The sequence below is a fragment of the Camelus ferus genome, chromosome 8 (assembly GCF_009834535.1).
Source record: "Camelus ferus isolate YT-003-E chromosome 8, BCGSAC_Cfer_1.0, whole genome shotgun sequence".
NCBI lineage: Eukaryota > Metazoa > Chordata > Mammalia > Artiodactyla > Camelidae > Camelus > Camelus ferus.
In genome coordinates this window covers 68,626,295-68,652,451 of record NC_045703.1, presented here as the reverse complement: position 1 = coordinate 68,652,451, position 26,157 = coordinate 68,626,295, and the positions used below count along the sequence as shown (strand labels likewise).

The following is a 26,157-nucleotide window of genomic DNA, read 5'->3' as shown; positions in this document are numbered from 1 at the left end:
TCTGTAGGGTGGTTGTTAAATTCCAGGAGACAGTGCACAGGGAGCACTTCCTATGCAACAGGGCAAATGGATTTTTTTTCAAGTTGAAAAAAAACATTTATACTAGCTTTTTTTCTTCACAGACTGTGTAAAGCTTTAGTTTTCTGCCTACTAGTCATTTGAAGGCAGGTTGGGTTTAAAATTAAATGTTCTCATGTGTCAAAGCCTTAGAAATCAAAATACGAATTATTGTCTTTTAAAAGGAGGAGCAAAAGATTGGAGGGGCTTTCCGAAGGCTTGGTTTCCTTGACTCTGCTGGGAGAGCCCAGGGTTGAACCCTGTCTGAGCTCTCTGTGGTGCCTCAGAGCCTGTCTGAGTGCCTTCTGCGGGAAGACCGCCGTTGTAGCATCTTGCTGCGGTGGTCGGACTTGGAGTGAGTTCCTGAGAAACTTCGTATGTCTTCAGCTTAAAGCATGTTCTTTCGCCTGCCCTCAAATTCACAAACACTTGAAATTGGAGTCAGAAGAGCATCTGCGGCAGCCTAGAAAGAGGTCGCGTGCCCCCAGGGAAAGATCGAGAATACGGGCTTCCTGGGCTAAGAGCTCCAGGCAGCAGCAGCCTGAACCAGGCCTGCCTCGGCGTCCTGGGAGCGTTCCCTCGTGCTTCCTCCCTGGAGGGTGCTGGGGGCTGCTGGGAGGTGCTGGGAGGTGCTGGGAGCCCCTGGTGAGCAAAGCCAGACATGTTCCCTCCCCTCCTGGAGGGGAGGTCACGTGGCAGAGACCCTCAGACCTCAGTGGAACACCACAAAGGGAAGGTCAAATTGAAATAGTGAGACATGCACTTAGCTACAAGAATATGTAACAGGGAAATCCCAGCAGGTCTCGACCTGCATTTTCCCCTGTGTGTAATCATGTATCTCTTTTAGGATCACTTGATAGACTGCAGTGTGTCTCCCTTTTCGATGCCTTCCCACTGGCCCATGACTAAGAAATGGCAGCTCTTGCGATCCTAAAGTGTTAACGCTCTTGTTTTCTCAGAGTGGATTTTAAATTTGGGAAGAACACCTGGAGTTTGTGAATAACTTTAATCATGTTTTAATGTATTTTATTACAAGTTCGTATAACCCGAACTAGACTAATGAGACGCAAAATAAATCTTCCTTACGTATACATTTAGACATGAATAGGAGTTTCTAAGGAGATTTTTAAATAGCATTTCTCTAAAGTCAAAGATGTGCTATTCTATTCAAATTTTAGAGGTTTAATCTTATATTAGCCCATCATGTCAACTATTATAGATTTGAATTTTGCAGAATACACATTTGTATAATTTTACTAGTCAAGTGATCTTTATATAAGGACAAATTTGGGAACCGTTCATTCACTAACCTAGAAAAAAGTTTGACTTTGATCATTCATTAGAGGTTTGATATGTTTTTCCCTGAATTCATTAGGGAAAATAAAAACAAGAATGTTTTCCTAGTGACTCTTGACCTTTGACCTCAGTAGTGATGCCCAATAAATACTAAGAATGTCCCTGAACTGCCCGTGGCTACATTTGCTTCCCTTTGTAGGAGCGCCCTGTGGCGATATTGGAAACACGATGTTTTTTCCCCTTTTGCTCACACGCCAGCTTCATAGTTTACATTTTCACGACTTCTTGCTATTTTATTTGAGTACCAAGTGGATTGTCTCAACTTCCTGTCTGTTAACTTTGTTTAAAAACATTGAATTTAATGCTGAGAAGATGGTGAGAAACCGACTGCTCAGAAGAATTAATTTCCTCATTTTTTTTTTAACAGCTTGAAAATCAGCACACTTGAAGTTTCACACCGCATGCAAATAAGTCTCCCTGGGTGTTAGGGTATTTCCGAGCCCCCAGAGCAAGAGTATGTGTTCTGCACTTCATATATCTGAACTCCTCCTGAAAAATCAGTTGACAGCCTAGTTGTGGAAAATTATTTTGGCCATTAGACCCTGAAATTCATTCTGAATTTTGAATTACTGACATTCATTCATTGATTCAAAAAGTATTTATTAAACTTACAAAGTTGAGTCAGATTTAGCCACTATTGCAAAGACTTCAAACACAGTCTAGAGGAAACAGTGGTAAAAAAATTCTTCCAAAAACTTACAGTAGGTGTGTTTAGAGAGAAACTACGAGATAATTAGCTGTGTTACCAAGTACAGACTTGTTCTGCTCACCTCACAGCAGGCCCGTAAATCGGGAGACGAGGTGTGGGGGCAAGGAAGGCCGCACAGCAGGAAGACGGCAGACTAACGTCTTGAAGAACCATCTTCCCCAAATGAGAATTCACACTTGTTTTATACTAAAAAGGGAAGGGAATATGCTTGTGTTGCAAACTTCTTGGTGTAGGAATCCTTTGTTCTTGCAGCTGTCCATGTAGGTCACATCACGGTGTCCCTATAAACCTCCAACGAAACATTATTTTCTATTCTGCAGCTTGTTATCTTCATATGAATGGAAATGTGTAAATATCCTTAAAGGCCAGAGCCTTGAGAATAGGCTCTCCTGTAGATTTCAGGCTCCAGGTAACATTCTTTTACAAAAGGTGCAGAACCAGCAAGAGCGAGTGTGGCACATTAAGGAACTAACAGCTGAGTACACTGGAGCACAAATTGCAAAGGCCCTGGGGCAGGCAGGGGAGGGGGGAACTGGATGGACAAGCTAGACCTGATCAGGAAGGACGTCGCAAATTGTATCAAAAATTTGCATTAGCAGAATTTGATGATTGTACAGTGGTTATATAACATAGTTACCATTTTCTTAGGAGGTACTCACTGAATAATTTGGGGTAAAGGGTTATGATGTCTGCAGTTTACTCTCAGGCAGCTCAGCAAACATATAAAAACAAAAATGTTATATATACTAATGAATGTATTTATATTTTAGTGATGATGATAGACAGAAAGCAATTGTTTTTTTTTTTTAATCTATGCACCATTTTTTCATGCATAGTTTCTACACAATGGGTGTCAGTTCTACACAGAATTTTATGGTACCCTTTTCATCTCAGTTATAGCTGAAGCATTTCTCATATTGGTGAACACTCATCATAAACATTATTTTAATGGCTGCATAAGATTCCTTTTTTTAATTGCTTTTTGTTGTTGTTCTTAACCCCCTTCACCCATTCCTCCCACCCCCTGCCCCCCACCTCTGACAACGGCTAATCTGTTCTCTGTACCTGTGAGCTTGGCTCTTGATTTGGTTTCATTGGGTTAGAAACCACATATAAGAGAGATCATATGGTATTTGTCTTTCTCGTCTGACTTGTTTGACTTAGCATAATGCCCTCAAGGTCCATCCATGTTGTCACAACTTTCATTATTTTTATGGCTGAATAATATTTCATTGTGTGTGTGTGTGTATGTAAAATATTTATTCATTCAACCGTCAGTGGACACTTAGGTTGTTTCCATATCTTGGCTATTGTAAATAACACAGCAGTGAACATCTTTTTGAGTAAGTGTTTTTATTTTCTTCAAACAAATACCCAGAAGTGGAATTGCTGAATCATATAGTAGTTCTACTTTTAATTTTTTGAGGAATTTCTATACTGTTTTCCATTCTTGTTCCCAAGTCCAAACTCGTTCTGCTCGCCACATAAATTGGGAGACAAGTGTTGTGGCAAGGAATAGCAACTTTATCTGGAAAGCCGGCAAATAGAGAAGATGGCAGACTAATGTCCTGGAGAACCATCTTCCCCAAGTCAGAATTCAGGCTTCTTTTATACTAAAAAGGGGAGAGGGTGTGGTTGGCTGTTGCAGACTTCTTGGTGTAGAAATTCTTTGTTCTTGGAATCCTTTGTTCTTGCAGCTGTCTGCATGGTTCAGGTCACGGTGCCCCTATAAAACCTCCAACAAAACAAACGTTATTTTCCATCCTACAATTTGTTATCTTTATATGAGTGCAAAAGTGTTAATATCCTTAAAGATCAGAGCCTTGAGAATAGGCTCTCCTGTGTAGTTCAGGTTGTAGGAAACATTCTTTTACAAAAGGTGCAGAGCTAGCAAGGTTAAGCCAAGAAAACGGGGCACAGGGTTAAAGCCAAAAGAACAGATCTAATATGGAGTCAGATTTGTTCATTTCTATTACATTCTGGCTGCACTGATTTACATTCCCAAAACAGTGCATAAGAGTTGCCTTTTCTCCACATCCTCACCAATACTTGCTATTTCTTGTCTTTTGCTAATAGCCATTCTGACAGGTGTGAGGTGATATCTCCTTGTGGTTTTGATTTGTGTTTCCCTGGTGATTAGTGATACCAAACATCATTTCTTTTGCCTGTTAGCCATCTGCATGTTTTCTTTGGAAAAATGTTTACTCAGATCTTCTGCCCATTTTTAAAATCAGATTTTTTGTGTTTTTTTGCTGTTGAGTAAGTATTTTGTGTATTTTGGATATCAAAATATCAGATATATGATTTGCAAATATCTTCTCCCATTCATTGAGTTGCAGGTCTTATTATTTTCAACATATAAATCTCTCACCTCTTAGGTTAAATTTATACCTAGATATTTTATTCTTTTTGATGAAATTATAAATGGGAATGTTTCATTAATTTCTCTTTCTGATAGTTTGTTATTAGTGCATAGAAACGTGATAGATTTTTGTGTAATGATTTTGTGTCCTGCAGCTTTACTGAATTTATTTATTAGTCCTAACAGTGTTTTGGTGCAGTCTTTAGGGTTTTCTATATATAACATGTCCCCTGCAAATATGACAGTTTTACTTCTTCCTTTCCAGTTTGAATGTTTTCCCCCTTGCCTAATTGTTCTGGCTGGGAGTTCCAATACTGTGTTGAATAAAAGTGGCAAGAGTGCTTATTTTTGTCTTGCTTCTGATTTTAAAGGAAAAGTGTTCAGCTTTTCATCGCTGAATATGATTTTAGCTGAGGGCTTGTCATATACAGCCTTTATACCAATTTGTTGAGTGTTTTTAATCATAAATGGATGTTGAATTTTGTCAAATGCTCTTTCTGCATCTATTGAGATGATCATACAATTTTTAGCCTTCATTTTGTTAATGTGGTGTATCACATTGACTTATTTGTGGATGTTGAACCATCCTTGCATCTCTAGAATATATCCTATTTGATCATGGCGTATGATCCTTTCAGTGTATTGTTGAATTTCAGTTTACTAATATTTTGTTGAGGATTTTTGCATCATGTCACCTGAGACCTAACATAGATGGGCACAATAGGAAATAGTGCTGAGCAAACTGAAGAGCTGTGGAACGTTTAAACTTAAGTTGTGAAATATAATCATGCTGAGTCTAAGAGCATCAATTTTTTTATTATAGTTAATTGAATCTTGTTGAAAAATCCAAATTGTATGAAAATTTAAAACAAACTCACATCTTTCCAATACCTTCTCTGTTCATTTCACCTAATGCTGGCCAATTTATTCTTAACCTCCTTTGTAATCATTTTTATATCCCTAGAATTGAAATTTCATTACAGATTACATAGTATCTAATCATGAGTAATGTGTACTCTAGAACTTTAGTTTGGCAACATACAATACTGACACACATTACTCCATTTCATTCAGTAATTATTCCTTATACCTATGTTGTGTCTTCACAAATTACAAAATTCTGATTCAGGATCTAGAAATTTAGACTAGTTTCCTTGAGCACGCACGTAGACACAGACACACACAGACACCTGCACACACACAGATCAGTGTTTTGCCTACCCTTAACAAATTACTAATCTGACAGTAAGAGAAGTTAAGTCGGTGTCTGCAGGCGGTGAGAAATGGTAGTCTTGCACCCCAGGGCAAAACAGTGGGGCAACATCTCAACAGATTGAGAAGAATGTCGCCAGAAGTTGGGGCACATTGGGGGTTAGGAAAATCTGTTTTAAAATCATAGCATGAATAGTAAGGCACAAGCAGGGAACGGCCAGAAAAAAAGATGAGAAATAAAGGTTTCTGAGGCAGTTGTTGTTCTGCCAGATTCTCCTGCGTTTGACAACAGAGGGTTTTTTTAGTCTCTTTTGTTTGAATCGTGAGTGGCAACAAAATGTTAATAATGTATTACTCGCCTTATTGTGGGTAACTGTTAATTTTCTGGGCTTTTTAAACATGAACCAGAATTAGATGTGGGATTCCTTATTGCTTATGAGAAATTCAATCAGTGTTTCTCAGATTTAACCAATTGAGGCTGACATATGCCTTGTAGTATCCTGGAGGATCTACTTTCTCTTGGTAATTGAAATGCTGTTGTACAAGAAATGGTGCAAAGGGCCTTATATCTGTTTTCATGTCAGTTGTCAGCCTATCATGTGCTGCTCGTGCTCTTACTAAGAATTAAGAGTGGATCAGAGCACGACGTTTCACAGAGCTTCAACAAGGAGATTTCCTGGCAGATCAGTAAATGTAGGACACACTCATGATGATTTTCCTCAATGGGGGACACAGAAGATCATTTTAGTGATTAAAAACCGTGCTAACCACCCTTGCTATGGAGGCAAAGAATCTGATCTCTCAACTCTTGTCTCCATGTCACTGTTGCTACTTAAAAAAGCTGTCGAAATGCTGACATGGTTCTTTAATCAGGTTCCCTGGAAAATCTCCCTGGCACTTCTCACCATGAGCATCTGCTTTGTGAGGTCACTGGAATAGCTTAGTATGTATTGTTGACTGTCCGACTGAGAATCTGTCCCTTTAAGTTATAGGCCCAGCACCTGGAGCACCTATTAAGACTTCTCAGTGGTTTGGGAACATGAAAATGCATAGTGAAGCGGAATGATATAGCTCAGTGGTAGAGCGCGTGCTTAGCATGCAGGAGGTCCTGGGTTCAATCCCCAGTACCTGCATCAAAAATAAACAAACAGACAAATAAACAAACAAACATAATTACCTCCTCCCCAAAAAAGAAAATGCATAGTGATCTAATCATAAAAAGGAATACTTGAAACCTTTCATCACATGGAACAAGCCATATTCTTAGTTTCCTGAAGGACATTCCCAGGATATGCTGGATACCTGGAGGAGAAAGATAATGCTATTATTAATGTGCAATTGTGACAGACTTATTTATTTTTAAAGGAAACTTTTTACGATTTGTGAACATGTACAAGACTTCACAAATCTTAGGTTTATGCCTTGATGCATTTTGATAGCTTTATTGGGATATAATTTACAAATCATGCAAATCACCCAGTGTAAGTATACAGTTAGATGGTAAATATCTACCAGCATGCAGACATCATCAGCACACAGTTTTGGAATGCTTCTGTCACCCTGAGAAATTTCCTCCTGCACATTTGAGACAGGCGCACGCCCACCCTCAGCCTCAGGCAATCACTGATCTATTCTCTGCTTATAGTTTGACTTTTCTAGAAATGTCATACAAGTGGCATCATATAATATGTAATGTTTTGTCTGGCTTATTTCCCGCAGCATAATTATTTTGAGATTTTTCAGGGCTGTTTCGTGTGTCTGTCTTCTTGATGAGCAAAATCGCATTAAATGGATGCGATACATTGGGTTTGTCCACTCCCCAGTTGGTGGGCATTTGTGTTGTTTCTGAGGTGATGATGAGCTGAGCTGTGGGCATTTGTATACAAGTCTCGGTGTGGACATATGCTTTCCTTTCTCTCAGTTGGGTGCCCAGGAGAGGAATCACTAGGTCCAATGGTAATGTGTGTTTAACACTTAAAACAATTACTTAAGTGTTTTCTGTGTGGCTGTAACATTTTACATCCTCATTAAAGGGGAGGGAGTCTAGTTTCTGCACATCCTCACCAGCACTTGGTATTTTGCTTCGTTTTCATATGTACTGTTTTGTGAAATATCTGTTCAAATATCTTGTCTAATTATGACATTTTATTAGTTATACCATGCACTGGAATGTTTGCTGTGTACATAGAAAGGATGGCCATACTTAGAAGTGAAAGAATATGAAAATGATGCACTCATGTCACCTGAGAGATATCTGCATAAAATACAAGATTTTTTCACAGCTAATAAGATTCTAAAATGTAACTTTTAGAATCCAGACCATTAGCATTCTCCCATTTGGTTCCGTACTATTGTACGTATTTGTTGATAATTCATGGTTAAAAAAGCGTAAAAGCTGTCTACCTCACAAGGGGCTGAGCTGGACCTCCCCTGCAACTTTTCCATGAGTAACTACTTATTGTTAATTATGATTAAAACAATACCTCTTTAACAAAGCATCAGTAACCCAGATTAATCGGCTGCTTTCCAGGCAGATACTTCCTGAGATCCCCAGGGTTTCATCAGCAAATTGTAGTAATGACACTGCTTTGCACGGTGCTATTGTTTCAGAGGTAAATATGTGAATTGATTACCCATGAGCTCAGGTCGTGATGGTCTGTTGTTTTGCTTTATTCTTTATTATGTTAGGAACCCTACACAGCAGGGGGCTGGTATCTCCTACAGGGTCACCTTGGGACTTCTAATATGGAAATCCAAATGAATTCTTTGTTACTGCAAATTGCAAACAGAACAGCAGCAGCCTGCTTCCATGCTTATAAATATGTATGTCTCTCCCACCAATGAAATTATAGGGAAGGATAGATCAAAGTGAATTAGCACCTGTCAAGGAAATTTGATAGGTCATTCTGTGCTGTAATTTTATTGCCTTTTCTTCTGAGTGTGACAGAGTGGCCAAAGCCTGCACCTAGCTCTCCTTCACTCACTGTGCTTAAGAGCAGTTCAGGTATGGAAATGAATCACATGGTATCTATTCTGTGCAGCGGGATGCAAACTGAAAACTAAATTTTTACAATCAGAATGAGTTTGACTGCATTTAGACTCTAAATGTCGCTTAGTATCTGTGGCTACCGCAGTGGCATGCCACTGTGCACCTGAACGGTGAAATCTGTTGCTGTGAATCTCTTAGGCTTTCGTAGAACCCTTCTGGAGCCGGCAGTCCTAAGGATCTATTCACTTGGCCATATGATTTTCCTGGCCTTGTTGATGTGAGAATTCTGCCATTATCATAACCTATTGTTTTCCCACATGGAAATACTAAGAAACCATCCAATAAAAATCTCATGACTACCAGAAATATTAATCCTAAAATTTTTTTTAATGTTATGGAGTTTTCTTAAAGGGAGAATCCAAAACATGGGGCATAAATTTGAAGTGGAAATGAGATATTTGAAAATACAGAACTAAATTGTCTATGTGTAGAAGATCGGTGTCATTCAGCAAAGATAAGGAAAGTTAAAATTTAAATAAAGGAAGTAAAAAAGAGAAGAGGAAGTAGCTGGGAAGAAGGAATGAATAGTAAATAAAGGGACGGTTTTGACTAAAGAACAGACACCTACAGAACCTAAATTATTGTGGTGGCCTCGTGACGCCTTTCTTCTTGGCTCCATCCTACATTCTTCTAATGACAGCTTTCTAGAAATTCAAATGTAATCCTATCAGCCATTCATGGTAGTAATTTTCCACTTAATCGCATTACATTTTTATTTACTTATTTATTTGTTTGTTTTTAATTTGGCTTGCAACACTCAACTACTGGCAACGTACGTTGTACTCTTACAGAGTGAATTGCAATTCCAAATACTTCCCAGTGTCCTTGCCCAATTATATGTGGGCTTTCCTGTTTCATAAATGCCCCCATCTTCCTGATAGTCTCATGAGTTTTCTCTCAATCTCTCACTTCTCTATAATCCACAGTGCCCCTCGGCTGTATGGAGGCTGAAACACCAAAATAGACTTTAATTATTTTATTGAAAAATTCCCGAACCTTCATGACCTAACACAAGCATCAAACATAACAAAACTGTCAGTGTTCTCAACACCTTTGTGACATTTGGTTGCTCAGGATTCCAACTGGGTGTATCTTTTCTTTTCTTTTCTTTTCTTTTTTTTTTTTTTTTGTGTGTGTGTGTCTTTTTAACCAAATAGAGATAATGCTCTTTTTTTTTTTTATATCAGTAAATGCATAGCTGTTTTCTTTGGCAGTTGATATAGTTGAAAATAAATTTTATCTGTGGTGTTTAGTCATAACTCAGGCTCCAGTCTGTGTTCATCCTTTCAGTTTGCACTGAGGGTTCATGCTCATTCATTATTCGATTTGAGGTCTCTCTCTGTCTCTGGTAACTATTCATATTTTTGAACCACAATACCATGTCTGTTTGGACATTTCCCAGTTATTTATTCACATACTCAGAAACATTTTCCAAATGAAATGCTAAATGAAACTGTCACACCGATCACACAAGTTTGCATGCGCGCCGCCCTGCTAAGATTCACAAACTGATTGGCGTGCCCGTTTGACACTCAGCATGGTGTAGGGATGAAAATGTTCCAGTTCCACAAGATTTTCAAGGTTTGCTTGCCTCCAACCATGTTTTAGATCTGGTCTGTCACACATGCATAACAGAGATCATTCAGTTCCCACATTGACTAGAGATGACACAAAAGATATTAAGAAACCTAGCACTTTGATATCAAGGCTTGTGTTTCTTTGATAAGAAAATTAAAGAGCCGTTTGGGCTTTCAAGCCCTTAAAAATATATCAGAATAAGCATATCGAAGTAAAGCTTGTAAGTGGGTGTAAATCTGTTTGAACATCAAATAATAAGAATATGACGTTCTTCTGCAAAACACCTTTCAGGTCCAGGAAAATTTATCTATGAAGTTTAAAGAATGTTGAGAACAACGTAACTGCTATGACACCTATCCATTTCCCCCCAGCTGGGTAAGGGACCTGGGCTAGGAGTGCCAAGGGTTCCCAAGCGCTCCTCAGAGAGCTCACTGCTCCTTGGGCGGGGTTACTGCGCTGAGTGTGGGCCGGGTTGGGGGCAGCGCCCGCTCTCTCGTTAGCGGAGCCTGCGGTCACTCATTCACACGAGTCTCAGCCTGGGGACCGATGAGGGAGTGTACTTTCCTCATTCTCCCAGAAAGCTCCAGGCTTCTTCCAGATCCTCCTGATGCTGCCTCAGCCCAGGAGAGAGGGATGGAGTTTGCATAATGTCACCCAACACAGCTCTGTGTACACATATAAACCCAAAATACAGACTAAGGTCAGCAGTGCGCCTTTGTCCTGTGCTCGGGAAACGGTGGAGCTCTTGCACAAAGACCTTCGGAGATTTCGCTGTTTCTTTTTTCTTTTTAATAGAAATTCCATGTTAACAACTAACATGTCCAGATGGGTGTAGAGTGAAAAATAAGTGTCTGTTTCCTCTCACACCGTGTTGCCCAATTCAATACTCCCAATCCTAAGAGCTAATCAGCATTAACAGTGTTCTGTATCTACTTAGAAATGGTATGCGAGCCTACATGTGTACAGATGTATAATGTGTGTTTGCTTGTGTGTCTTTTCATAGAAGTTGACAAGTAGAATCCTGCAGTCCATTCTTATCTACAACTTGATTTTCTTTCACTTTACCAACATCTGGACAACCTCCTAAACCAGTGTGTAAAGTTCTACCTTATTCTTGTAAAGAGCTTCACAGTAATGCATTGTATAGATGTGCTGTAAGGTTTTTAATGAGACTCTTAAGGAAATGTGGAACTTTCCAACATGTAACATATTATGAACAATGCGTAATGAACATCTTTGTTCGTGTCTTAGTCTGCTCTGGATGCCATAACACAATACCATAGACCGTGTGGCCTGAACAACAGAAATTTACTTACCACAATTATGGAGGCTGGGAAGTCAGTTCTGGTGAAAATCCTCTCAGGGGTTTCTTGCAGATGGCCACCTTCTCTCTGTGTCCACACGTGGCAAAGAGAGAGAGAAAATGCTTAGATTTCTCTTCCTCTTCTTATAAGGACACTAATCCCATCATGGGGGACCCATCATCATGATTTCATCTAAACCTGATTACCTCCCAAAGGCCCTACATCCAAATGCCATCACAGTGGAGGTTAGGGCTTCAGTGTATGAATTTGGGAACACAAATATGCAGTTCATTGTACTTTATATATCTTTGCATCTTGGAGTAAATTTTTTATATAAAACATCTTGTTAGAAATTATATTGCTGGGTCAAAGAATATATACTTTGTATTTTTTATAGACACTGATAAATTGCTGCCAGTAAGTAGTACATGAAAGCATCATAGCCCCATATCATCTCCACTCTGTTTATTGCTAAGCTTTTAAATATGTTCTGATCCAATAGGCAAATAATGGCATCTCATTTCATTTCTAAAAAAGATTAAGAGTGAGCTTGAACATCTTCCAAAGGATTATTGACCACTTGCATTTTGGTCCTTTGAATTACTTCTTAAATCCTTTTGTTTACTTTTGCATTGAGTTATTTGTCATTTTCCTTATTGATTTTAAGATTTGTTTTTATATTTTAGAAAAAAGTCTCTTGCGATGTGAATTGTGTATACCCTTCCCAGTTGTTGTGTGACTATTAGAGTGTTCCAGTTACCTACCACTTTATAACAAATTATTCCATGTCTTTAAAAAACTGATTTTAGTTCTCAAAATTCTGAGGATGATGAATCTGAGCAGAGCACAGTGAAGACAGGGTGAGTCTCTGTGTGATACCTGCTGGGGCTGTGACGTCCCAGACGGCTTTGTCACTCCAGATCTCTGGAGCTCAGCTAAGAAGCTTGGGGGGCTGGTGGCCAGCTGGAATGGCTTGACCAGGGTCATAGTTCTGAGGCTTTGGTTCCTGTGTCAGCTGGGTTATTCGCTCCTCCTCAGTGTAGACTCAGGGGCTCCACGTGACCTCTCCATCCGGTACCTCCTGCAGGGTAGCTGGACTTCTAACTTGGCAGCTGAGGGCTCCCAAGAGTGCAAAGGTAGGAGCAGGGGTCTGAAACTCCTATCACATCCCGTTGGTTAGAGCGGGTTGCATTCCCTGCTCAGATTCAAGGGGAGAGAGCTATACAAGGGCAGCCTTCTTCAAGGTATGGGATTTTTTGGCGACCACCAGTATAGCAGACTACTAGGTTCTTTTTGCTTTGTTTTTTGTTTTATTGCTATAGAAAATTTCAAAAACTCTTCTTGGTGGTCAGATACTTTTATCTACTCCTTTCTGGCTTCTGATTTTAGTGCCAGCTTAGAAAGGATTGCACTATTCCATTATTATAAAGCTTTCACCCATTATTCTAATAATTCCAGTACTTTGACTTTTTCACTTTTAAATGTTTGTTTTATCAAGATTAGTTTTAAAGAAGAAATGGTGATATGAATTAAACTTTGCTATTTTTATCTGTTTCAGTGCTTTCTATGGAATAATTCTTTATTTCCCACTGATTTGAAGTAGCATCTTTATTACATAGTAAATCCCAATATCTTTGTATATTTCTTTTTATACTCTCTGTTTGCTACTCTTCCTTAATTTCCCTATATCAACAATAACACTACACAGTTGTGAATAGCAGATTTTTTTTTTCAATATTTTGAGAAACATGGAAGACAGACATTATTCAGGGTTGAGTCACATGAGATGGACAGAGGAAGCTCTTACCAGAGATAAGATACCTCGCTGGGTGCAGCAACTCAGAAAGAGAACTGGCTACAAAAAAAAAAATAAATAAATAAACAAACCACAACCTCTGGCGTCACAACTTCCTTTCCAATAGAATATGGAAAGGGGATTTAAGCCTTCTTGTAGATACAAAAATAAACAATGATCAAGGAAACTGGATGACTGCATTCATCTGAGTTATATTTAGTGGGCTTAGTTGCAAATCACTGTATCAGATGGTCCCCAAAGGTAGCAGTTCCCGAGTTCCCACCTGTAGAATTGTGCCCAGCTGTATGCCGTGTATGATGTGGGTAACTCCTTCCCCTCGTCATTAGGGCCATCTAGGTGGGATGGGACGGGGTGGGACAGGTCCGTGGGCCCAGGTCTTGGCTTCTTCTCTAGGGCCGCCCGTACCTGTCCTCTCTCATCCTCTTCCAGCTCCTTCAGAAAATGGTGCAAATGAAAAGAAGTGTTCCCCTGAGTTAGAGAAAGTGTATTTTATATTTAAATGTATGCATTTGTAGATTACGCACCACACAAAGTTATTACAATAGCATTGACTGTATTCTCCGCGCTGTACATAGCATCCCTGAAGCTGATTTATTTTATAGCTGGTGTGCTATACAAGTACGTCTGTACACCTGAAACTCATATAATGTTGTAAGTCAACTATACTTCAGTAAAATTTGTTTTAAAAAATGTGATTTTTCTGCTGCATGAGTATTTGCAAAATATTATTGTTAGTGATTTCTTCACTGAAGACAGATCCATGCAGCACTATGCAGCACTACCAGTCTATGTAGTTAATGTGCGGGAAGAATTATTTAAACATTTCACTACTGCCAAGGAAATACTGGCATCTATAACCATGAGAACAGTCATTAAAACATTGATTCATTCTTTCATTAATTCGCTTACAAAGTATTTACGATGTATTCCCTCTATTACAGAGTAGGGTTGGAAATGTATTGTTGCAGAGGCAGGGTCTCCTCTGGTCAGTGTAAAACTTACTTTTAGGAGGGAAAATGTTCACACCTTTTTCAGCTGACAAGAGTCATCACGTGTCCTGAAAGCTTAGGGAAGTTTCTGGAACCCAATCAGAACCACCCTGCAATCACGCTAAACTTTCTATGTCCAGATTATAGAACTGATACTTTTTTCTTTGAAAAGAGCTCCACTGATTTGGGCAATAATTACATAAAAATCAGGATTTTAAATTAAACTCTTAGATTTTTAAAAATCACTTCAAGCAGAAGATTGTAGTAAAATGTAGAATAAAATATTTCTAACCTCTGCCCAAAATGATTTCATACCATCTTACTATACTTTAGTCATCAAATAGAATTTACTGAATGTCCAGAATACAGCTGATTTGCCAGATACTGGTAGGTACTCTGGAAGCTTTAGAAGACAGGCCTCCACTCTAAGGAACTGATGTGGGAGGGGAGAGGGAAGGAACACGCAGAAGAATTGTTGTGGAAGACACAGCCAGTGTCAACAAGGTACTGATTGTGGATCCAGAAGAGTCTGAGACCAAGACTCCTCTTGTCTGAGCACCAGTGATCAGCCCCCGTGACTCTGACTTGCTCGACTGGTTCTTGCTGGTTCAGAGCTAAATTGATTAAATATTGTTGTTCACACACGTCTCACAAATTATTAGTTCTGTGTTTCAGTTTCATAGAAAATCCTATATGTTCTTAAAGTTACACCTGTGCAAGGAGGGCTGTTGTGGTCTCCTAACCTCAGCAAATCCACAGAGCTGGGCAGGCCGTCCTGACTAAAATCCGTGTTGTTTACATGTTAGCCTTCCCGCTTATCCCACCGCCGTCCCTTCCTCCGTCTCCAGTGTGCGCGCACAAAAATAAACCAATGGCACGATGTTTAATTTTAAGGAAAATATGAAAATAAATTCTACAGTTTAGAATCACTATATAAAATTGTGAGCAAATGTAAAAGACAAAAAAAATTCAGTACTGATATAGAATATGTCTGTCCGTGTAAGGATTAGAAATTTGCAAGTGCGGTTATTCTGCAGACACAATTTTAAGTGTATTTAGTAGTTGAGATGTGAATTACCTTACCGATGAATAATCCAGGCAATACCAGTCTTCTCTTACCAGTTTTTTTTTCAAATAGTAGCAAAGCTGCTGAAGCTTTTGTCCCATTTTTAGTCAAAGCACAGTGAAATTTCTGTTAAACCAGTGAAATTCTTCCAGAACCAGCACAAAATAATGCCCTCCAAAATGAAATAAAGGAGTCTTTAAAGGCAGGGAAAGGACCAGAAGCACAGAAGCAGCACTCACACTACGCTCCTCCGAGGGAGACGGAGTGTAACGCACACTGCTCACTGGAAGGTTGTCAAGTCAATCACAAAATCAGTAGTGAAGGAAGCTCTTGGAAATACTGTTTATCATCCGACCAAGAGCAATCAGAATGGAGCCCCCGAGTAGTGTCTTCATCTTGGCCTTGGGCAGAATCCCAGTCTGTCTCCTTGAGAGGTCTCCTATCTACGTCACAGTGAAGCTTCCTGACCCCCAAGTGCTACCGCTCGGCACCGAAGTCCTGACGCTGATGCCACAAGTGCTGTCAACATTGGGAGGGGGTTTGCTTTCAATGTGGAGTCCTATCCAAGTTTTTGTTAAGTGAATAAATCAAGGTTCTTCAGAGAATCAACCTGTCTCTTTTTCTCTCCGTGTGTGTGTGTGTGTGTGTATAAAGGGAGACTGATTTATTATGAGGAATTGAGTCACAATTACGGAGGCTGGGAAGTCCCATGACCTTCCATCTGCAAGCTGGGGAGCCAGGAATGCTGGCGATGTAACTCCAGTCTGAGTACAAAGGCCTGAGAACCAGGGGAACCACTGGTATAAATCTTAGCTCAAGGGCAGGAGAAAACTGATGTCTCAGATCAAAGAGGCAGGCAAGAAGATGAAAAGAAGAATTCTGCTTTCCTCCACCTTTTTGTTCTGTTCAGTCCCTCAACAGATTGGATGAGGCCCACCAACACTGGAGAGGGCAATATGCTTTACCTGGTCCAAAGATTCAAATGCTAATCTCAGCCAGAATATCCTCACAGGCACAGCCAGGCATAGTGTTTAATCCGGATGCCCCACGCCCCAGTCAGGTTGACATGTAAAATTAACCATGCTAGCAAGAAAATAAAGACACATGCAGATATGAAGGACCCAGAAATTCTTACCTCCCATGCAGCTTTTCTGAAAATACTGATTATGTGATCTGGACTCCAACAAAGACAAACAAATCAAGAACAAAAAAAAGCATAGGCAATTCAGAGTTAATAAAAAGAATTTCCAGAGGAGAAAAAAAGGAGCTAAAAATCTACTCCTAAAGAAATGAAATTGAGAGCTAAGATAAAGGAAGATAGAGAATTCAGTAAGAAAATTCCTGGAAGCCATCTTGGTGGCAGACCTGAAAAGGAAGGTATAATTTTAGAACACTCAGTTAATGAAATGGTAGAAAACCTGGAAGAGGTTGGTGTTCAGACAGAAAACACATATTTTTTTTTCTGTCAGCGAGAAGAAAGAAAGGCAACTTGACACTCAAGAAAAGCAAAATTCTATACCAGGAAACTGTCCATGTATAAGGCAAAAAGACAAAAGCAATTGAGTATAAGGAACAATAATTCATTTGATGTGAATTTTGGAAAATTCCCCCTTTGAGTGATCCAGGTTTAGTAACACAAGAGTGGTACTCCTCCTTAAATTTTAACCAGTGAATACAACTTGCATAAATTTTGCATTATGAATATGTTTATTTAACTTAATTACCATAATCCACCTTTAGGTAACATAACCATTTCAGAACAAAATCTAAATGTGACCAATCTTGAAAATATAAAAATAATGGTGAAGCTGGAAAAAGCTCAGAAGTTAGGGGGAAGGGATGGAGATACCACACAGACCCTCATTTCTCCATTTTTCATGTTGGAGAGTCAGGAGAGGACCAAATGACTGGATCAAGATGTAAACAAGTCTTAAAAATAAACATCAGTCAATGTGAGAGTTGACGATAAGAATGGTAACCAAAGATTGGGTCGGGGGAAGCAGGCGGGAGTGAAGGGCCCCCGCCTTGGAGACGTCCAGCCTCTGATCTGATTCTCGGCTCGCCCGATCCCCTCCCGTCCTCTGGACCTCAGAGTCTGTCACCAGGAAGTTCCCTGAATCTCTCATCTCTGCACATCCCGTTCCTCCTTGCTCTGCCCTAAGCAGGTGGAGCTGTGTGATTCTGAGGCAAATGATTACCTAGCTCTTTGGATCACAAATCCAAGCTGCAATTCTCAGCAGGCCTTACTAGGAACAAAATATAAATTAGTGTTCCCTGTCTTGCCCTTTACTCTGCCTCTAAATTGGTTAGCTACTCAACAAATAAAACTGAATGTTCTTTCACCCTCCCAGCCACAGGGCTTCCTTCCCTCAGAGGCTGTGGGGAAGCACGTGGCTGTCAGCGGTCGGCTGGGAAACCAGCCACTGCACCTCCCTCTTTGCTTCAGCACACCTGGACCTCTGTTTCCTTGGCAGGCCAAAGTTTTCATTTTCTTGACTGGCTCGCCTCCATCCAGCAGCACTGGCGAGGGTTTAATGACCAGATCTCTGAGGAAAACAGCCCTGCTTTGTAGTCACTGCCAATTTCTGTGGTCCACTGAAAGCCACCAATCTGTCCTCACTGAAGACAGGCTTGGGAAGAAGCACACGTGTGGCCCTTGAGCCAGTGCAAGCCGGCTCCAGTACAGCCCATCACCTTTGGAACGAGTCTGCTACATTCCTCTCACTGGATCCAGAGACTGGATGATCCTGACACTGCCTTTAATTACCATGGCTATTCATGCTTCTCTGAAGGTGGGAAGCTGGATTTGAGGACAGGAATGACTTACCATCCTACCTGTTAGCCAACAAAATCAGTATCTCAGTATACCGTCTTGCTGCACACAGGCTCCTCACAGTGGATGTTTGCTTAGGCAGCAGTAGGGTTTTGCTGAGCTTTGTGCCTTAATGCCTTAATGCTATTTTCCTACATCAGACTGTATATATATTTTAACTTTATGTATGTATTTATATGTATACTTAACCATATATATGCTTTTTTTTAATACACACACACACACACATACACACATACACATACTGTTGACCTTGAACCACATGGTTTGAACTGTGGCAGTCCACTTACATTGGGTTTTTTCCAACACAGTACTGCACGCACTGCATTGGTTGAATCTGTACATGCAGAACTTTCGATATGAGGCTTGGTCAAGTGACTTGAGCATCTGTGGATTTGGGTATCCACACCTGTCCTAGAACCAGTGCCCCCCTTCCACCTCCCCACGTATATCGAGGGATGACTGTATATGTAGTTCACACACACGTACACACAGTAGTGATTCTAAACCATTCTACCCTCTAATATACAATTATTTTGGATGTATAGAATAATAGAACATGTATAAAACATTCAGACCATTTTACCCAATTTAGGTTAGAATCTTTGTTTAATTATGACATGCTGTCTAGAGAGATTACGCACAGCCCTCTCCTGTGGTTTAATAGGGAGTCACATTTGGAGGCCAGTTTCTCCTGGGCCTCAGCAGCCTGGTGATGTTTCGACATCTGGAGAGCAGGCCGAGGCCACTCTGTGATGCCGGAGGGAGCTGGCACAGGGAAGCCACCGGGAACACTTCAGCGCGCTGGCGAAGGGGCAGTGACCCAGTGTTACCCGTGTTTTAGGGAAACATACACATACAAACTCCTTTTGTCCAATTTTTTCCTTTGTCAAAAGGAGAGGTCTGCTATCAATACGTTGCCCTGAAATGGAGGTAGAAGAATTTGCCTTTTGTAATGGAAACAAAGCAACATGCAGAGAATTGTCCTGTGACTGAGCTGCTTGCTCTGATTCATCACTTAATGAACCGGCCTGGCTCGCTGCCGGCTCCATACCAGCCGGTCCAGCTCCAGCTCTCCCGGCAAGCCTGCTCCTTCAAGCCCTGAGCTGAAGCGTTGAAAGCAGCACGGGAGGGTCAAAGGGTCCTTTCTGAGAATCTTTGTAACTAATTACTTCCTGGAGAAAATCACCCTTTTGCCATCATACCTATCTATGTTAAAGTGCGTGAAATTATTGGGTATTTCCTGTGGCCAAGATGAATTCACCAAGTGCCATAAACAAAACCCCATGCTTGTCAGTAAGTGCTTTAAAAACCAGTATCTTTGTTTTTATATCCTCTTCTCTGTTTAAATTAGCTCCTCACCGTTGTTTGTAATCAATTATCTGAATGCCATTGTTCCTGTGTACCAGACCGAAAATTCAACATCAGCGTGTTTATGGGACAGTGGTGTAGAATATTTAATATTTGGACCATGTCAGAAAAATCTAGGGTGTTTTGCCATAGAACTTTTGTAATATCCTATCCCACGAGTATTTGGACATGAGAAAATTAAGACGAGAATTCACTCCCTCAAGGAACCTGGGGGAAGCCGTCTGGTCTGAACTGATGCTCTTTCTCTCCCTTGTCTATTTTTATTATTTTGTTATTTATTATTTATTGCTTTATTAGTTCTTTTATCCTTCCGTTTATCTTCTCACTGAAAACATTTCTTCTCTCTGAATTCATTGTATTTATCATGTCTGTCTGTTCCTTGGGCTGCTGATCTGAATTGCTTTTTGACTTTTATTATTAAATTTATTACATACTATTTCTCTCTTGAATTTGATCATTTACCCCGTAACAGCAGAATCCGGACGGATGTTTCACTGGCATCACCCAGAGACCCCGAGCACCTCCTCAGATCTGCTTCTGCCCCTTCTAATTGGACCCCCTTTTGCTTCCATTTCAACAAGTTAAAATCCTATCTATATTTCAAATAATCCAGTTCTGGAAAGACTTTCTTCATAACTTCAGCTTTGAATTGTTTCTGCTTCCTCTGAATTCACCTAAAACATCCCATTTGTCTGTGTTTCTTAGTGTATTACTTCCCTCCTGTACTCAGTCCTACAGTGCGCACTGAGTACAGTGCCTGGAGAATAGCACCTCTTCCAGGTACATCTGTAGGTAACTGGAAAAAAAGAATACATGGTTAGAAAAATGGACAACGTATGTTCAGGAAGCAGGTGATGATTCTGACCTGATTGAAGATAACCAGGTGATGCCATGAGTAGGCTGATGAGGGGGCAAGGCATTAGGAAATAAGCTTTTGTTTGCAAAGGTAGCACATGCTATATCGGTATATGGAGATACATAAATAAGAAAATAAACATTACCTGTAATCCCACTTTCTAATATAAGCACTGTTCATTTTCATTTGGACTTCCTTTATCTGAAGATCAGACATTTTGTACATATTTTATAAAAGCACAAAGCTGCATATTATTTTCGGTTTTCCCCACGACTCCCTCGGAGTGATTTTAGATGCAGCTATAGAGGGAAAGCATTGGTCATCTATTGGGATAAATCCCATGATAACTTTTATAAATACGGATTTATATAATACTATTTTGTGATTCTAACTATCGAATGCACTGAAAGGTGTTCTCATCTGGACTCATTTTTGGACAATGGGAGATATGTTTATGCAAATGCTTTTCCGAGGTTTCTCACCGGCAGTCCGGCCTGTGCAATTTGTGGCTGATTTACCGTGGCCTCGCCACTCCACATTTATCAACCTGGCCGTGCTGACACAGCTGCTGGGTGGAGGACGCCCGCGCTGGCCTGGCCTTGCAGGTGGGCGAGGGCTGCTGCGAGGCCAGCTGCCAATTTCAAGTAAGAGACTCTGCAGGCAGACAGGCTTAGAGTTTCCAGTCTCTTTGCCCTTCACCTCAACCTATGATTTGCCGTAGATCTATACCCTGGACTCTTTTAAACATTTCCCCCCATCACTTTGCTACACTCTCCTTCCCAAGCAAATTGCAAAGAAGCCACAAGCATCAATCTGCAATAAGAATCAGGCCACTGCCCTAGCTCTCCTAAAATTAAAGCTGTGGGGCGGGGGGTGAGGAATCTCCCAGATCCTCATCTAGTTGGCCGTGTTTTAACTACTACTCCAGAAATGTGAAGTTGAAATTCACCACATTATCTTGCAAGTTCTATCTATCCACGTAGCTTTGCCCAGTACCAAAATGACATCCCACTGTCAGCAAAGACTCCAGCAACCGTAGCCTCGAAACCTCTGGCTTCATAATCATGTGTGTGACCTCTGTGAGCCACAGCAGTTTTAGATGAACAGTGACTGTGCTGAGCACTAACTATATGTACCTTCATTTCCTCATCTGAAAGATGAAGGTAATCATATCCATTTTGGAGCATCGTTGTGAAGTATGCATTAAAATACTGTAGATGCAGGGATGTTGTGAAAGCATTAAAAAATGCACAGAAGTGGCAAATAAATATTATTGGTGTGGCACATTCGTGATTCTCTGAAACCTGTAGCTCGTTTCCCCTCTACCTTGCACCCGTCGTGACTCAGTTCCAGAGCATACAATTTTTTTCAAGTAAAATGCTTTTGTAATTCAGAGGATTCACTCTACCCAAATAACCTCTTGGTCACTGTGATTCATTTGTAGTGTTTTAGTTTTACAGACTTATTTTAACTGGAAAGGAGCCACATATAAGACAGCCTAAAGTCTCAATTACCAGTATCAATTATAGGAGTTTTGTTGTACTGTGGAAAACTTGCTTTGTTCCAAGTTGTTTTGTTATATTCATTCTTTCAAAATTCAGTAATCAGAAATTCGTTCTTGATTTTCATGAAGATGTAGCAGATGAGAAAAGCTCTGTCTGTAAAGTGCACTGCATGTGCCATGAACAACACAAGCTGTAATAGAGGGGGGAAGTGTACACTTCTAAACCAAAATGTGGTATAGAAGCAAAATTGTTTTTTAAGAACTGACACATATGGTACCTAAATTTATTATTTATCATTTTAAATTGCATTGCTTTGGCCATCTAATCATTAAACTCCTGTGTTCTCCAACCGGTAAAATATACTAATCTTCTTATAGAAAGAAAATGAGCCTAAACAGAGCTGATAATACTTCACGGCAAGATGTTGGATTAGGCCTTTGGATTCTGAAAAGGGAGACTTAAAGCATCCATAAGAAAGGTTGATGGCTCAACTGAAAAAGCAGAAAAGCCAAGTAGAAGGGATGCTGAGAGAGGAAAGTCATGAAATGCCAGCTGACCTTTTAGCATATTGTGTAGTTGTGTTCTTCACTTATAAATTAAAAGAGAGATTCAGGCTTTTGGGCTCTAGGAAGCTGCAGATGGAAATAAATGCAGCATGTGTCAACTTCAGCCTGAACAAAAGAGAAGAGAATATGACTACTGAACACTGTTGGCCCTGCTCGCTCTTTATCTGCTTTCTGGGCCAGCGGTGCAGGACAGTGATGATGTGAAACACCCAGAGAAGAAAAGACTCTGAAAAGAACATCATCTGCCACTGACTGAGCCACTGGGGTTATTTTTTTCTCTGCTTCAATTGTCCTGCACGAGAGAACGTGCCCCCCCTCCCCCGCTGTATGTTCCTATGTAGTCATGACTGTTGCATGCTGAATGTTCCCTTCTGCGAGGACAATAACCAATTTTTATTCAGTTCTCCAAACACTATATTGTGTAGAAGTAAAACATGACCAGAAAATAGATCAGTGGAATGGCTTTTCTGTTGTTCCAAATTTAATTTCAGCCTCAGGAATTGAGATACAGAAAAAGCAAGTGAACCTAGAACCAAACACAAGAGATGTAAGAGTAGAAAATGGTCCCTCATCTTATAAAAGCTCAAAAAAGCTTGGCACTGTGAAAATAAGGATACATTAGCCCCCAAGTAATTTTTTTATGCCCTGTTTCAGTTATCTTTTGCAACATAACAAACTATCCCAAATTTTGGCACCTTTAAACAACAACATTCTATTATTTCACCATTATTTAGGTTAGGAATTTAGGTGGGGCTCATCTGGGCAATTTTTCTGCTCTACACAGATGGGCTGAGTTCTCTTGGTGGTGCAGCCAATGGAGGAGCTCATATGTGTGGTGTCTTGGCTGGAAGGATGGCTGTTGATGGGGAACACATGGCCTTTCCCGCATGGGCAGCATTAGAGCTCAGGGCTCCCAGGGAGAGCATTCCAAGAGACAGGACGTGGAAGCCACCTGTCTCAGACCTGGGCCCGGAAACTGGAAGAGCATCACTTCCACTGTTTTCTATTGAGCAAAGCAGTCACAGGATCCACTCCGATTCCAGGAGGGGGCAGAGGCTTCACCTCCAGTGGGAGGAATGCAAAAGGATCCCCAACCATTTTCAGTGCTTTCATAGCCCTTGCCTCTGTAAATGTAAACGTAGTAACCTCATGAGTGTAAGCAGCCCCAAGAGCTGTATTTTCCCCTCATCTGTGATCATTCTTCACCCATCGCTTGTCCCCTGGGACCTGCCTGCTTCATCTCCGCTTGATCTCTTCTCCCAGAATGCAGTGGGTTTTCCCTCCTACTCATAACACACTGGTTTCCAGCCCTTAACTATACTGGTTCAGGTCCCACCAACTAAGCTGCCTAAATGCCCTCCAAGGGTCTCCCAGGCTCCTGCCTCTGGATGACTCTTGCTTATCCTTCCTTGCTCAGCTTCTCCAAGAAGCCTTCCCTCAGAGCCTGACCCTTGCCCCCACTGTGCCCTTATTCATTTATTCACTCATTTACTTATTCAAGTATTTGCTTAACAAATATTTGTCGAGGCACAAGCAGGCACCCCAGCTAACTGCAGGTGGGGAAGAGCAGGATGAGATTAGCTGGGCAATCTCATTGACCTCAGAAGCTAAGCTGGGGATTCAAGTCTCCAGGTAGCATAACCGTTCTGTATTGTGGACTCTCAGCGTTATTAACGTCCTCAGTGTGCAGGCAGGTCAGGCCACAGTCAGCAGACTCCAGCTCCGGGAGACCCATGTTGCAGAGTGTGCCCAGTTCCTTTCGTCAGACACTCAGCTCTCTCTCTTGCTGACTCTGAGTCAGTGGGAAAAAGAGAAAAATTGCCTGGCTCGGTAAAGTTGGAGGTTTGATCAAGGTGTTTAATAGCTAGGGTTGGAATTCAATTTGAATTTTCCTGCTGTGGCAGTTAAACATGAGGCTTTATATTACCACTTCTCTTTTATTCTTCTCAGCTGTATTTTTACTAAAAAAATTTCCCACTCATCATGAAGGCAACCAAATGTAAGAAATCAGTAAAAAGGTTTCTTTTTTTTTTTTTTTAAATAATAGCACCAAAAAACTGTAAAATATCCTGGTTATAGCATAGAGCAAGGTGTGATCCTTTGAGATAGCATCTATTACCACCTCAGAATTTGGAGTTCCTTCAAATTCACTGCCATAAAGTTAGATTTTGGGAACAGAACAAAATGTTAGCATTAAAGGAATAGAGTTATAAGTAATGAGAAACATTTAACCAATATTCATACCATTTTATCCTTGTAAATAATAATTTGAAAATGATTAAAGCAATATAGCAAGCTAGACACTGACAGTGATGTGCTCGTGAGCACATGCAAGAGGGAGCTCTAAGAGCTATGACCACTTGGAAGGGTTTTCTGGAGAAAGCCGAAATTCATTTGGAACATAAAAATGGAAAGAAGGTCAAGGGTGAAGATGTTGAAAAGATCATGTTCCAGATATAGAGAAATAAATGAGCAAAGAAAGATTTGCAACACGTTAAGGTCCAGGCAAGGCACTCATAAGAAATGAGTCTTGGAAAGGCAGGTGGGCGCCGTATTGAGGGTGGCTTCATATCCCATCCTGACGCCTTGGTTTTCAGTTTAGAAAGAAATGGAACTCCACTGAAGTCTTTGAGAAAGTACAGGTGTTCTCACAGCTGTGACTGAGGAATATTAATCTCTTAGTCCTTTGTAGTCTGAATTAGAGTTAAGCAAGATAGTTCCAGGAGTACCACAGTGTTCTAGGAAAGAAACAGTGAGGACTGAACTGGAGCAGTGACTGGTTGGAACGGGGCTGGGAGAACGTGGGAAAGCCACTTAAGACGGCGGCCACTAAAGGATTTGCAACCATCCGATGGTGGTGCTGATGGTTAGCAGACGTTAAGGGGGAGTAGTGCGGTTAATGACTAGAGGCCGTGGTGTCACAACAGTGTCTGCAAGGGTTAGAACTTGCCATCTGAGAGCGCAGTAAAAGCCGCTCCATTTAGCGCGTAAACTGAGCAGCGTGCTGGGCTCAGCTGGCACGGGAGCAGGACCGATGACGAGGATGGCGTTTCACTCAATATGCTTGCTCATTCAAAAACAGTGTATCGCGTTCTTCTCTGTGCCAGGCTGAGTCCTAAAAATTTTTGACACAGCAGAGATAAAGTCCACAGTGCTTTCTAGGGGAAGAGCACGAGGTGTCGTGAGCAAGTCTGAGAATCAGCACAGCAGCAGAATGGGAAAGACAGAGCTCCTTTTAAACTCCAAATCGTCATTTCTTGTTTGCCCTGCGAGCCTGGCTGGTCACGATCATGATCACAGTCGAACTTTTCTTGGTTTTTGTTTGCTGAGCACCAAGCTCAGTGTGTAAAAGAGATTTTATTCTTTAGCCCTCACAGAACCTGTGGGTAGAAAGCGCTGACTGCATAGTGCGTGTTTCACAGGTGGGAACCGAGGCTCGGGCAGGATGCACAGCTTGCTCAAGGTCACACACGTGGGAAGCCCCTGTTCCTTCAACAGCGAGACAGATCGCCTGGTGCAGGGGCAGAC

At 40.9% G+C, this 26,157-nt stretch overlaps 1 protein-coding gene and 1 long non-coding RNA gene across 8 annotated transcripts in view; one reads left to right on the top strand and one right to left on the bottom strand.

Annotated features, from left to right (window-relative positions):
* Positions 1-26,157, top strand: part of PRKN (parkin RBR E3 ubiquitin protein ligase) — a 1,163,789-nt gene that overhangs the window by 661,490 nt on the left and 476,142 nt on the right. The gene's annotated exons all lie outside the window — the stretch shown is intronic.
* On the bottom strand, positions 976-15,319 carry LOC116665468. Its single transcript, XR_004322105.1, has 3 exons — positions 14,442-15,319; positions 13,751-13,752; positions 976-987 (listed from the first exon to the last, which is right to left on the bottom strand). It is a non-coding gene; the product is annotated as an uncharacterized LOC116665468 (long non-coding RNA).